The sequence below is a fragment of the Myotis brandtii genome, unplaced genomic scaffold (assembly GCF_000412655.1).
Source record: "Myotis brandtii unplaced genomic scaffold, ASM41265v1 scaffold508, whole genome shotgun sequence".
In the NCBI taxonomy this organism is placed as follows: Eukaryota; Metazoa; Chordata; class Mammalia; order Chiroptera; family Vespertilionidae; genus Myotis; species Myotis brandtii.
The window spans coordinates 96,585-110,998 of record NW_005369365.1 but is presented as its reverse complement, the minus strand read 5'-3'; the positions used below and the strand labels follow the sequence as shown (position 1 = coordinate 110,998).

At 42.3% G+C, this 14,414-nt stretch overlaps 1 protein-coding gene across 6 annotated transcripts in view; it reads left to right on the top strand.

Moving 5' to 3' along the window:
- LOC102245558 (CUGBP Elav-like family member 2) overlaps positions 1 to 14,414 on the top strand; it is a 592,914-nt gene that overhangs the window by 483,751 nt on the left and 94,749 nt on the right. The window lies entirely within an intron of this gene.

Here is a 14,414-nt window from a genome sequence, read left to right as displayed (position 1 = left end):
TTCCGGGCAGGTGGACGGAGCGGGCCTGGGACGCAGGAAAGGAGGAGCGGAGGGAGGGGCGCGGCCGCGCCTCTGTCCAGGCGCGTGATTGCTCTCCCGAGGTCACTTTCTAGGCAGCGCAGGCTCCTCTTCCCCAGTGGAGTGCCTGCCTCTCTAAGGAATCGTGTTTCTAGTCTTGCATTTCAGGAGTAACTCTTTCTGCCCCTACCTTCCCATTATTGCTCATGTAATTACAATTGCATTTCACTTTTCCATAGCCCGTGGGGATCCTGAGATGCCTTATAAACAGTTGGTGTGATCCCACTGGTCTAAGGAATAAAGGGTACACTTTTAGGAGGGATATCAATTATTGGGGTCTAGATGGACATCTTTAGGTGAAGTATGCCATCGGGGGCGGGAAGTAACACCCTAGTGGCCTGAGATAGTTAGCACACCTTCCAAATGCTTGTGGTTTACGCCCTTACCAGTGCTAAGACTCACGTGTACAATCTGGTGGTTTCTCCTGCCTCCATTTTAAGATGAGGGTGATGTTGGGAGGGTGGGGGGACAGTTATTAAAATAGAGAGAAGCCAGAAGCCTCTGCACCACATTGAAGCTTCAGTGTATGAGAGTCGTCCTTTGCAAGCTCTGTGCAGACTGAATTTAACTCCTCTGCTGCCACTTGGTCTCTGTTGATATGTTAACCTTGCTTTAGTAATTTTGTTCTTTCTCTGTTCTTGATCTCTTGGTCTTTCTGCCCAGGGCTCCTCTGTCTTTCTGCGGGTCCACATTTCCTTTTTCTCTATATCTTCCTATCTCTGTCCGGCCTGTTATTTTATTTCTTTGTAGCCTCTCACAAGAGCTCCTGCAAGCTCATTAGGGAGCACATAAACATGAGCACACACTTGTCTCTGAGCCTCTTTCTTACTGTCAAGGTGAAGGGATGGGACTAAGTAACGATTAAAACCCTGATGGTGGTGACTCTGAGAAAGGGGTCATCTCTTGTGCCCTATAGTTGCAGAGGCCTGATAGGATTTTTAGAACCTTTTAAGAAATGTAAAAGCCTAACACGTATTTTATAAAGGTGAGCAAACATACCTTCCGATTCCGTTCCTAAGGCTCTCATTTTCTATCTCAAAATATAATCATGTACAGTAACACCAAGAGTACTTTCAAAAGAACATACATAAAATTTTGTTGCCACACACTTGGTTGTCCCTAAACTTGAAAAATAGGACATTAGGTATATAAAACAGAAGGATTAAACCCATCACAAATTAGGACAACGTTGAAAGAGCCTTTCTGAGTCATATTCCTAAACTGTTTACCTACATGTTTCCCAAATGGAAAATACTAGAATTTGGTTTTTGATACTTAACCCCTACAGTATCCTACTTAGGAAAGACAGTATAATGCCCTGGCCTGGACTTAGCAAATGAGGGCCCCCCTACCGTGCAGAATGACACCCACAGGAAACTAGGCCAGAGGCAGGAAACTAGTGCTTCAGAGCAACAGCCACCCTTCATCCTTGGCTAGGAAAATGTGCCTCCAAATTTTAGTGAAGTCCGCATTTTTCAACATGTCCTCTGGTAGAATGCTCAAAGCTCATTTCTTGCTATGATGCCTGGTTACTTGCATTTTATCTTTGTATTCTACATGTGTTACTTTAGCCAGAAAGACCTTTCTCTCAGTCGAGTGAGTACTTGTACACGGCCTAGTTCTTCTACCATATTCTCTCTTTTTTCCTGATGTTCCTCGGAGCAGTCTCTTCATCAGGGTATGTTTGAGACTATACACTTCATTAACTTCTTTCACTGGGTTTTGTAACTAACTTCATTAAAATAGTTTGCATAAGCCCACGGTCTTAGAGGAAAAGGGACACCTGGTTTGGGCTTTTTGAGCCCATGCTCTGTACCAAGTCCTATGTGAGAAGTTTTACATATGTTCTCTTCTGTAGTTCTTACTGAAATCCTGAAAGTAGGTGATATTAGCCACATTTTGCAGAGGAGGCTCAGAAAAAAAGTTAAGAAATGTTAGCCCAGTTTGCACAGCTAGAAAGAGGTAGAGTAGAAATTTGAGGGCAGTCCATCCGTCTTCATGTGCTACGTACACCAGCTTGCTTCTCCATGAGGTCAGGCCACACACCAGCCTTGCTCTGCCCCATTTCAGGGTTGGGTGAGAGGCCTTCTCCTTGACCACAGTGTTCCCCAGGTGAACAAAAGGGAATTTTGCCCTTTAAGAGCAGGGTTGATTTGTTTCTGTCTTTGTGTTCAGTTTTTATGCTCATGGGTTTAGATTGTACATCACGCCAACTCATGGTATCATGGGATAGAAGCTACAGATGAAATCATTCAAATCTTACCTTTGGAAAGATAGGTCAATTTCCATTACTGTGAACTCCAAGTCTCACATCAAATATTGCTAGAAGTACGTGGGCTGTCAGCCAAAGCCTGAAAGGGTTTTTGTTATACAGACATCTCTGTTGTAACGGTATTTGTTGTGATGGGATTTGAGCTGTATAATGACATTCCTCTTGGAGGATTACAGGCCTTAGCCGCTTACGTGTAGAGAGCAACAACCACCGCTTTACTTTACACTGATACCTGTGTGTGTCATATGTCATTTACCTGTGTGTGTATAAAATAGGACCCCACATTTACATTTGTCTTGACTATACCGGCAGAGTACAATTATCATGTTTTCTCATGGCTGATATCAGAGTTTCAGAAATTAGAATTTTGAAGGCATTCTCTAAATGTGGTTTAAATGATCTAAGTAAGGCTTTTGGAGTGGCCTTGATTCATTGCCTTACTGACATCAATGATTCCAAGGAAGGAGACCAGGTCAAGGTATTACCTAATCCAGGTGATACAGATGTTTCTCCCACATTGCATCTGATATTCTGTTTAGTCTTGAGGCATAAAAACTTTGTTCCATTTTTTGAAATCATCCTTTAAGAGTTAGGCCCTAAGCTATCTGTTTCTTCTCCCTATAATTGTATTTGTTGATCATGTAGGCTCAGCCACTTAGGGGAACCTGGCTAAGTCCACCTATTAGGACTTATGGAGTGGATATCTTATTCCATGATTATTGGTCAAGTATATAGATGATGAGAAATACCGCATAGTAGTTAAGAGCATGGCTTTTAAAGTCAGACAAGCGTAACTTCAATTCCTGGCTCTACCACTCCTGAGTGTTGGCCTTGGGCACATTATTTAATCACATCTGAAAGTGGAGACAGTCCTCAGAGGGCTGCTGAAATGGAGTCATGCTTTCACAGAGCTGGAATATGGTAGGAGCTTATAATGGTGGTGGTGATTATTATTACAATTATTATTATCATCATCATCACTGTCCTCAAGAACTTGAAATCTAATAAGGACAAAGAGGCCAGCCAGTACACAGGTAACTAGAACCTAAAAGAATATGAAATAAGAGGAAGTAAGAAAGATACTAGCATATTTGAACTCTGGAAGTTCAGGGGAGGAATGAATAACTTAAAACTACCTTTAGGAAAAGATGGCATCTCTACCACATCTTGAATGAAAAAAAAAAAAAGATTTCAATTAAAAAAAAGATTTCAATAAGTAAAAACAATGTTGGACGTTACACATGGATAGACTGGCTTGATTCAGGAATGAAGGTAAGAAAATGTGGGGTGGCTTCTGGGAACTATGAATTCTCCCAGAGTCCAGAGGAAATGTGAAATACATGAAATGAAATGGAAGACGGGAAGGTCATGGTGTCTAGAAATATAATCTCGGTCCAGTTCTTAGAGGGCCTTAATTCTCAGGCTAAGATATTTGAATTTTATTTGCTAGATTTTCACGAGTCTGGGAGGGGAGAGGCTGGGAGATCGGTGCAGTGTCTTATCTGAAGTACATGGAGTTAAACAGGGAGGCTGTTTATCTGTCATGGCAACAGAGAGGGCGGAATTGAATGGCACAGACATGACCGGGTGGAAGGAAGAAAAACTTGATAACTAAATTGAGGCAATGATGACCAAGAGATTTTGGCTTAACTGGGAAAAATGAAAAAGCAGTCAGCAATGGTGGGAACGGAAGGAGAGGACTACTCAGTTCAGTTTTGATTATGTTGAGTGTAGGTGCCACAGGAGAGTCAAGAAGGATGCAGGCCAAGAAAAGCCATTGGACTTGGCGGTTGAGAGGACTTGAGAGCGCTTCAGAAGGGTGGAGGTCGGGCTTGGGAGAGGATTGCTAGGTTTACGTGCAGGCCTGTGAGTGGAGTCTGCCCTTTCTGGGAGTCTGGTCGTGAAAGAAAGAGAGCTTAGATACAGCTTGTTTTTTTAACAAGAGATAAGAAGGCAGAGCAAAAAGCGATAGTGAAAGTGTAAGGATGATAGGAATCAGGGTCCTTATTGAGACCGGAGAAGTGGCTGAAGAGCACATGCGAAAGGGCGGAAAGAACCGACATTTGAGACAGCAGGGCAGTTAGGAGGAAGTAACAGAGAACTTCAGTCTAATGGGGGCGGGAAATAGACACCCGGTACAGATGCCTTCAGTCTTCTCAGCAGATAGCACATAGCTAAGAAGGTCGGGTGGAGTTGAAGACTTAAGAAGAATGGGAATGGTTTAAAATGACAGCTTTGGGAAAAGCTGATGGGGAAAGAGCAACAGGACGGACCCTCTTGTACCTGGGCGGTGTGGATTTGGAGTGGGCCTTAGTAGTGTGGCTCTGTGCCTGTCCCTCAGTGGGTGAGCAGAGAAACAGAATCATAGGGAACCTGAGTTGGAGATGTGGTAGAAGGTCAGGAAGGGTGCTGAAAGCATTAGAATGTTCTCTGAAGTCTAAGGTAGGGAAGCTGGTGAAGACAGAAGGTAGCTCCCGGTCTGGAGAAGAAGGAGAGGTTGAGGAGTTGGAGATCGTGGCTAAGGGACCATGGAAGAGGTGGCAGGTCTAGATGGTGTTCAGTGAGACCAAACTCAGAACCTGTAAGTGGTAGGGAAATTCTGTGCCATGGATCCTCACTCTCTTGATATTTTAATTTTCATCAAATACGCAACCCAGGTTCATAGCACCCTGTAAAAGCTTACTCTAATGACTGCTAGTTACCTTTGTCTAAGCTCAGTCGGCTAGGCATTGCTCATCTGGTTTTACAGAGAGGAACACTTAGGAGCCTGTGCCGAGTGATTAGAATAAAATCATTTGGCATTTCAGACTGGAAGGTGAAACCGACCCTCGGTCCTGCCTATTGCTCCGTTGATCCCATGTTACCCTCTCTTTGGTGACTTTTCAGCCAGAGGGCCAGAAATAGGAAGTAGCTTGTGTGGACTCTCACTGCGTGCCACAGGCTTGAGGGACAAAACTTCCCTTTTTCTAGAATTGTGCTCAGGTCATGGCGTAACTGCGGTGCAGCTGCAGCCCTCGCAGTGCTTGAAGCCCAGAGTTTTCTGGGTGGAACAAAGATTAAATTCAAGGCTCCTCTGGGAAGGGTTCTTAACTTTAAATTTCAAAAAAGCACCTTTTGTAGTGGTTCTGATGCTGTTACCAGTTCTTGTTCTTGATGGTCAGGCAGCAGTTAGGGGGACGAGGGGACTGGCCCGGACAGCAGCTCGCCTTCCCCTTCGGTAATTTGATGCTTCTCCCCACCTCCACTGAGCTTAGACTGTGACAGAATATGAGTCCCTTCTTTCCATCGTAAAGGCTTGACTTCAGTCTTCAAGAATTCATTAATAAAATCTGAGTTTGTTCTAATCTTTTCCCAGTTCAGTACAATGGAAAAGTTTCTGGAGGATGAGATGAGATGGCCAGAATTAAGAGGGAGAGGAGAAGGGGAGAAGGCTAAAAGGCACCAACGCCTAATTTTACTCATTTCAGAATTTGGCAGGAGGACAGCCTTGAGGGCAGGAGATTCTTCTGTGCTCCGGTAGAATGAGAGCAGGCCCTGGAAAGTCGGGAGACTTACAAAGTTCTATCACAAGCTAGTTTAGAGAACGTGCCTCAGGTTTTTTATCCTTACAATAACAGTAATGCCTACCCCAGAGTTGTTTGACATATTCTGTGAGAGAACAATGCGAATGCTGCTAGTCTAAAGGGAGTTGGTAATCTTATAAACTTTATTCTTCTTTAAAATGTGGAAGGTTTGTAAAGAACATTTTTGACCTTTTTATTAATGGAATCATATTGGAGGAGTGCAGTGGGAGCGGAGAGGTTCATTTTCATATTTTATGTCTTTCCTTTATTTCTTTAAAAAAAAAAAGGAACTGTCAGAAACTTCCCTTAAGTAATAGAAATGGACTTGGAGCCAGTTTTTTTAAGGCAATGTCATCTTGAAATCAGTAATTGAGGAAGAATTGAAAATGTGGGCAGATGAGCCAATTTTACATTTTAATGCATACAAGCAAGGGCTGGGATTTCTGCCCTGAATTTCTTGAAAACTAAGGTTGCTGCCCTAGATTTTCTGGGACAGTCCCAGTTCTGTTAGTGCTGCCTCCGTGGCCTACAGGAAGGATGCTTTTCATCCTGATTAATTTTACGTTAACAGAAATCACTATGTAACTTATTATGACATCTTTTCTTTGCGGGCTGTCCCAGGTCCTACTGGTTAACAGAAACACAGTCAGAATTTTTGTATTCATGCAGGATCCTTATCATATCCTTGGAAGAGATGGAGTCATTTGTTACATTATATAGTTGTTGTTTTTTTAATTTAATATTCTTTTTTTTTTCAAAATGGAGGTTTTAATTATTTCAACATACACAGATTGCACTCATAGAACTGACTGAGATAAATGAGATTTTAAATAACTCTCTTTTAAGTTATCGTGAGAAAAAAATCTCTTTAAATACTCCACACCTGGTGCTTAGAGACTGGACCACGTCTGTCTTGCACAGAGCTGGATTTCTGTTGTTTATATCAAAGAACAGCTTCTACCCTGGCACATAGTATCTCTCCTGGGCACATTTTGAGTCTTACATCTCTGGGGAGAAAAAAGAAGTGAAAGTGGGGGAGGGATAGAGAGGACACACCAATAGAGCCCAAATCAAAGACAAAAAGACATTACTTAAGGCTGCTTCTAACCATTTTGTTTCCTTCTCCTCTGCCTGGGGGACATCAGCAGGTCCCCAGTCCTCTTGTCCCCAGTGGACTTGCATTTCTGGCATTAAAGTAGCAAAAAATAAAGAAAATGGCTCTGGACAATAGGAGGACAGACTGTTGGAATTCCTCCAACACATATTACAGGTTGACTGAAAGAGCTTCGTCTGGGGCATCTCACCATGTGCGTTGCTCAGTGGTGCATTTATAGTTTGCTTAGAAGTCTTCGTCTCCTTTTATTTGTACCCAACGAGATTGCTCGACACTGGAGGTGCTTCACCATCAGTTACACAATGGTACCACTCTGGGTGGCCATCCTGTGGGTCATTATGAAACCAGCCTTTAGCAAGGAGAGGTCCAGTTTCCTACCCGGAAAGAGATGTGTTTCAATGGGTAATGCTATTAGTCACTCTAAATACATGTGCTTCACCTGGGAATTGGCTTCGCGTGCCTTGCTCTCCCTCACTCACTCCCACTCCAGAGGCTCCAATGGGGTTGCAAGGTTTCCTTCCTTCTTCAAACTTTGCTTCTAATGAAAATTTAAAATGCACCATAGCTAAGTTGTATTTCAGAAGTGTTCAGAAGGTTAGGATTAAAAATATAAATAAAATCATCACATACCTTTTAAAGAAGTTTATTATCTGTAAAAAGTCCAACCGTAGTAAAACGCACAATGCTCTTAGTGCAGTTAGTACCATTTTCTTATCTTGTGTTCATAAATTCTTAATGTTCATTCCTGGACACATAGCCACAGATGCTAAAGAGATTTCACCTTGAGGTCTCTGGTTCCTTGTTCCTTGTCCAAATTTCACTGGTCCTCAGCCCATTCACTCTCATACTTTGTTTTCTAATATTGGCTAGCCCAAATCTCTTACTAAAGCAACTCTCTCTCCAGCGAGACGTGTGTGTCCGAATGTACCATCATGAAATGCAAAACAGTCATTATGTTCTTCAACACCATTGGAAGCTAAAAAGGGATGAAGAGAGAATTGGCCAAATGGGAAAAAGTAAAAACTAAACTGAAATAATATGATTTAGCAACAGATTGGTATAGATTATATGCTCTGGTAACAGAAATGATGCTAGTGTGTTGGCTTTAAGGACAATTGGTCAAGAGATTTGAAAATGTTCTGGCTCAAACTGTGAAAATCAATGGAAAATCAGTTAGACATTAGGTATCTCAGTGCTACATTAGGTACCACACTAGAGAAATTTTCAGTGAATTAGATCAAATAAATGTATAGAAGAATCTGGTTCTTCAAATATCTAAGGATATTTTCAGATCAGCTTTGGTGAGCACATGTGATGGAGAAAGGAACTTGGAAAAAAAGGCACATGTGGCATGATGGATTATGATGTACTTGGATTTCACACGGCCTCTTTCTGCTGAGTCACATTGACACATAGGTAGCAAAAAAAATTAAGATAAAACAGGTTTCACTATAAATGGAAAAGGGAGCTAGTTAGCTGGATGGGCAGATTATAATGGTAAAAACTAATGGGTCAAGGAGAATGGGGATGGCAAATGAAACACCACAGGAATTGGTATTGGGATCAATATTTTTTCACTTTCTATGTAAATGACTGAGAAAGATGTCCTTAATCCAGTATCCACATTCTGGCATTAATTCAAATTGGAGAAGCCAAATTGGAGACATATACTCCGGACAGTAATCAGTTTGAAGAATAATGTAATGAATTTCTCAGTTTCCATTAGAGGATCATAAATTAGAGTTCGAGAAATGAATTAAATGATTGAAACAGAATATCACTTATTACAGTCTATAAATGACCCAAAATCTGGACATTTTAAAGTGTTTTGGGGTCTGTTAGGCCTATGTAGGCCAAGTTCACAGCCTGACCTGTATGTGGATCAAGACCTGTCTCCCCATAGTCATCTTCATGGTTGTGGCAGATGAGTCCATGAAATGCTGCTCTTTTGTTGCCTTCTTTTTAGTTTAAGGTAAGAAAAAAAATGCTTCCCCAAACTCTTATGGTTTAATGGAAACAGCACCCAGCATCCCAGACATGTAGAGAGAGAGAGAGAGACTTAATAATAGGGAGAGTGAGGGTCATAACAAACAAGGCCTCAGACAAGTTAATGGTCAAAATGCTAAATATTACAAATGTAGATACCAGACACCAAGTGTTAAGGGGCAGGTAATTCACCACTTGTCACAGAGTGCTTTTCACTCCTATGTAGGCCACTGTGCCCAATATTAGGACACGTTACTGAAGATATATCAAGGAGATGGAGGTTTTCTGAGGGAGAGCAGCATGAGTCTCTAAGGTCCAGGAAGGTGAGCCCAGATGGAAAGGTCGGGAGGTTAACTTAAAAGGCCTGAGAGCATTAAGTCACAAGAATGAAAAGAGGGAAAAGCTGTAGCAAAACATAAAAGGAGGGATTGTGCTTTCAAAAAAGTTAGAAGAGAATATGATTGAAGTTTTGAAGATGCTAAAGTACAGTGTGAGGCTATATATAGATAAGCTCTTTACATTAATGCTAAACCCCAGGATTCTGCTGCTTATACTTAAAGTGTTGGAACGGCAGGCAAAGTGTAGAGTTTGAGCCAAACTTTCACACAGAAGAGGTGGTGAACTTAGAGAACATGATGAAAGTTAAGGAGAGGGTGGGGCAGCTAACTACAGATCCCCAGGAGTGCACCTCTGGCCAGTGCTCTCCCAGGGCTAATGCCCAGCTCTTTTGTAAGAGGAATTTGGAGGGTAGGGTAGCCATGAAAGTCTTGGGTCCCATTTAATATTGAATTTCATGTAGAATAGAAAATAATGAAAGGTTTGACCCAGAAAGTTAAGTATTTACCAAAGTACCAGTCATGTGGCAATAAATATTTATCAGCTCCTAGTGTGTGTAAGGCATTGTACTTAGTGCTGAGAATATAAAGGTGAACAGGCCATGGTTTTTGCCCCAAAAAGAGAGAAGTTACTGAGCGCTATGAAAGACAGGACTGACTTTTTTTTTAAAACAGAGAGCCAGCTTTAGGTTAGCAGTGCCCATTTGATGCACGTGTGCGTGCGTGCGTGCCTGCGTGTGTGTGTGTGTGTGTGTGTGTGTGTGTGTGTGTGTGTGTGTTCTCCCTTGGAAAATATACTCGAGGCCTCAGGGGCAGAGAATCCAGTGCTGTTCATACAATAAAGGTGAAATGAGAGTGTTACAAGAACCCAAGATCATGTGACATACGAGTCCGCCCCTTTCCCTTTCAGCAACCTGCCCTGTACATCCTTTTCCTTCTTCTTTCTCCTCCCTTTGCAGGGGTGGGGAATGTCCGGCCTGCGGGCCCTATAAGGCCCATGAGATCATTTAGTCTGACCCTGCCAAGGCATTAGGGTGGGTTAAATGTTTGGCCAAATATAGCAGTCTGACTTTTAAGTTGATAATTTTATATGGCCCACAAATGATGTTATAAATATCCAAATGGCCCTTGGCAGAAAAAAGGTTTCCTACCCCTGTTTTAGGGAGTATAGGACAAGAAGAGGATACAGTTTCACTAAACAAATCTTTCTTGGGGTTCTCCATTAAATCTAAGGATGTATAGTTTGCAGCCCTCCTGTTAGCATGACTAGGATGTTGGTAATGCGTCAGCTGGCCCTCACCACCCTCCTCCTGTGTAACGGTGTTTGGCACAGGATCCTGAAGAAGAGAGTCCGGCTGCTACCTGATAGAGCTCCATCCAGTTGACACCAATAGCCTTGCCCCTCGTGGGAGGTACTTGTGTACATGTGCTCATACATATTTTTCAGACTTTGTGGTAACCCGGAATTTTATTTCTTTGCACATCATTTCTTCAAATGGCTGTATCCACATAGCAGACTTGTGAGGAATAAATTGTTTAAAGAATAGTAAACGTTAAGTTGCCTCATGCAGTGCCTGGGGGATGGTGGGAACTGACCGAAGGATAGTAAGTCATATATGATAGATGTAGAAGAGGAAGACAAAGGTGAAAAATTAGCCGCGGCATATGGTATCTTGATTTTGTGAAGTGTGTATTAGGAAGGGTTATTTTTAAATGTTCATGCACAGAAACCTTCTGGTGCTTCTTTCTCAACTGGTTTGCTAGAAAACATTATACTGCACAGTTTAAATCAGCACTCTGTGGGGAAAGAGAAAGACCTGGTGGAATAAGGCAGGGGAATAGGCAGTCAAGAAAAACAGGGGTCTATGGGGAAAGAGTGTCAGAGTTGGCAAAACCAACATTTAAGACTCAGAATCAGACACCTGATTCCAAACCTCAGTAATTTTTCAGAATTTTTGATCCTAGTGTCCCTGGCCCTGAGGACAGTGGACTCTTTCAGAATAATTACATGTTATGATTATCTTGCTTTGGCCCGAACTTCAATGGACATTCTGTAACCACGGGAGGCCTCGTGTCATGGCGCACAGCACACTGGACTGTGTGGATATTGCACTAGACTTCCTGTTTGGGATTTTCAGGTGTGGTTTGCTTTTATCTTCAGCACACAGAGCTTTCTGTATGATTTGTTCCAAGTTGACATTGTGGACCAGTTGACTAAACTCCCATCAACAAGATGATACTTTTGAGTTATTTTTGAAAGTGTGTCAATTTTTTTTTCATTCTTTTACACGGCCTCTCTTACTCTCAGCTGCCCTCGGTTTTGAAGGTGGCTGATTAGAATTAGAGCAGCATTCTGTGACCATGAAGGGAGTGAAGTGTACTGACTTCCACAGCAGGACTCTCTCTGCCTCCTGAACTCTAACCATCCTCATGAAGATCATTTCCACACAGAGGCTACCTCCTAACCTTCCCCTGCACCTACCCAGAATCACCTCGGGTTTCAGAAGCCTATGTGGGGTCACTCATTTTGGACACAGTATCATTAAAAGAGTCACAAGTGTGAAAAGGAAATTGGCACATTAACATCAGCTTTTGTACACATGAACATCCCTCTCTCTAAAAAAAAAAAAAAATTATATTACGAAGGCAGCCCTTACATGGCACTTAGTCTGTTTAGTAAAGAAATATTGTAATAATTGATACCAACTCTGAGTAGTTTTTTTAACATATAGTTAATGAAATCTAATAAAGAAGTAGAGTTTTTACTTTTCACTTTCTATGTTGCTTCTTAAAGATTCTCTAAGTCAGGTTGGTTAGTGTTTGTTTAGTTGGGTGTTTATGTGTGTGAATTTTATAGAAAGAATGGTAGGTTATTAAAGAGAGGATGTGAACCAAAATGTTTGCATGAGTGAAGAAAATGAAAAGCATTGCTTAATTTGTACACTCTACTGCTGCTCAGGAGACATACCCTCCTTTCGCACTTCCGTTAAGGAAGGAGGAAACAGACCCTCTTAGTTTCGCTGTCTAGATTGAATCAAATACCTCAGTGGCAAAACAGTAAATAGTGCTTCCGTTGTTTTAACTCTAGGATGCTAATGAGTTGTCCAGGTAGATAAGGCATTTTGGACCATTGTTCTTCCCCCTTCTTTTTAGGACTCAACAATAACTTGTTCATTTAGGGTAAGAATGCCAAGTAGCCCAGGAAGGTTAAAGGGGACCTTTCTTGGCCTTCCCTGCCCAAATGCTTTCCCATTATTGTGATGGAAGCTGATGGGAGAGTACCAGGGCCCTTGGCAGCTCTGTCAGTCCCTGATTGAAGTCAGTATCCTGGTGGTGATCTTAGAAGACGGCCACTGTGTGGCTCTGTGAGCCAAAACCTACTTTGGAAAAACATGGCTTTGTGGTAGGATAAATGAGACAGTGTCTGTGAAGTGCTTTGAGGTGTTTTGTAAGGAGTCCGATGGATCAGCAAACATAGCGTTCTCCTCCAGGAGCTGCTGACATACTGCCTGCCCTCATCCCTTCCGCTCGCCTCAGTCCGACTGAGTAAGCAACCTGGTTGTGCAGAACAAGTCCATGCAGTTCCCATGCCCAGTCCTGTCTCCTCTTTGCCAAGTAGGCTGCTGAGTGTGATGCTCTCTTTGTGAAGTGGACATCTGTCTAATGGGAACTGGATTGCGACCACCAGTTCATTTTACGCAGGCCACCATACAGCTGCCAGATGGTGGCGGGTCTGAGCTGTTTTGCAAGTCCAACATGGCCTGTGTCCCACTGGAGGGGTGGGAAAGTGATGGGCCCCTCCACTAAGCCCATGTCCCTGCATAGGGCAGTGCTTCCAAGAGCCAAGGCTTTGCTCTAATCTCTTTGAAGGAAGAAAAAAGACTTAAGAAAAGGTAATGAATAAATTAAAGACACATATTTTTTTTTAAATCAGGTCTTTTGGGTTTTCCTCTCTACCTAATTGTACTCTAATCTGTACTTAGGAGCATAGTGTTTAAGTGGGACATGTCAGGCTTTTACACCACAGATTAAATTCCAAGGCAAATGAAATTGTGACAGTTTAAGAGGAGACAGGACGAGCCTGTGTCAAATGGCAGAGTGTGATTGTTGCGTGTAGACTAATCAGTAGTTGGAGGGCCTGCCACATATCTTCAGGATGCCATGCTGAGAACGCTAAGAAGATAAGAGAGGGGCCCGCCTCTCTGTGGCTTTCTCTCCCCTGCATTAGCTGAAGGGCTGCATGAGGATATGTAAAACTATTGGTTGGATCGCCCTAGCAACACAAAATGCTGTGTTGACACATATTCCATCACATGTTTGCAGTGAAAACACTGTATTTTTAGAACACTTCAAAGTGAGAAAACTGTTAAGCCATATCACATCCTCCCTTGCCCTCCGGCCACTTCCCCCACACCCCTAGGAATCGCCCCCACTTTATAGAAGGAGAACCTAAGACAAAGATTAAGTGATATTTTGAGCAAGGCTGAGAATACCTGGGAAAATTGCTGATCTGGCCTTAAAATCTAATACATCCTTCGAAGTAATTTTTATAATGCTTCTCCTTCTTTTACCTACACCATGTGAGTTCTTTATGACCTTAACTCTAAGCCTTAATATTGTATATGGAGTTCAAAAGACAACTGAGTCGCCCATTTACTCTGCTGGCATTGATTCAAATAAAAATAGGCACAAAATACTGTACTGTAAAAATCAAAGCTCCAGGCACACTTTGAAAATCTTTTAGAACTTATAACACTTATTTTCATAGGTATCTTTCATGTGAGCAGCTTAAATTGCCTGTTAAAAAATTTGGCCTTTTGTATCTCTGAACTTCCTGTGCCTAGCTCAGTGCCTGGCAGGGCAACAGACATTCAAAATTCGCTGCGGATTGAATGAATGAAGTAACTACTGCTTACCCATTTTTACAGAGTTGCTGCTGAGAAACAGAGAGGCTTCCATTCATTCTTAGGACATGTTTTGAGAGTCGTATGTGCTAGGCAGTGTGCAATGTACCAGGGATACAAAAACAAAAGGTGTGGCCCTTGTCCACGGGGTGTTCAGATCTA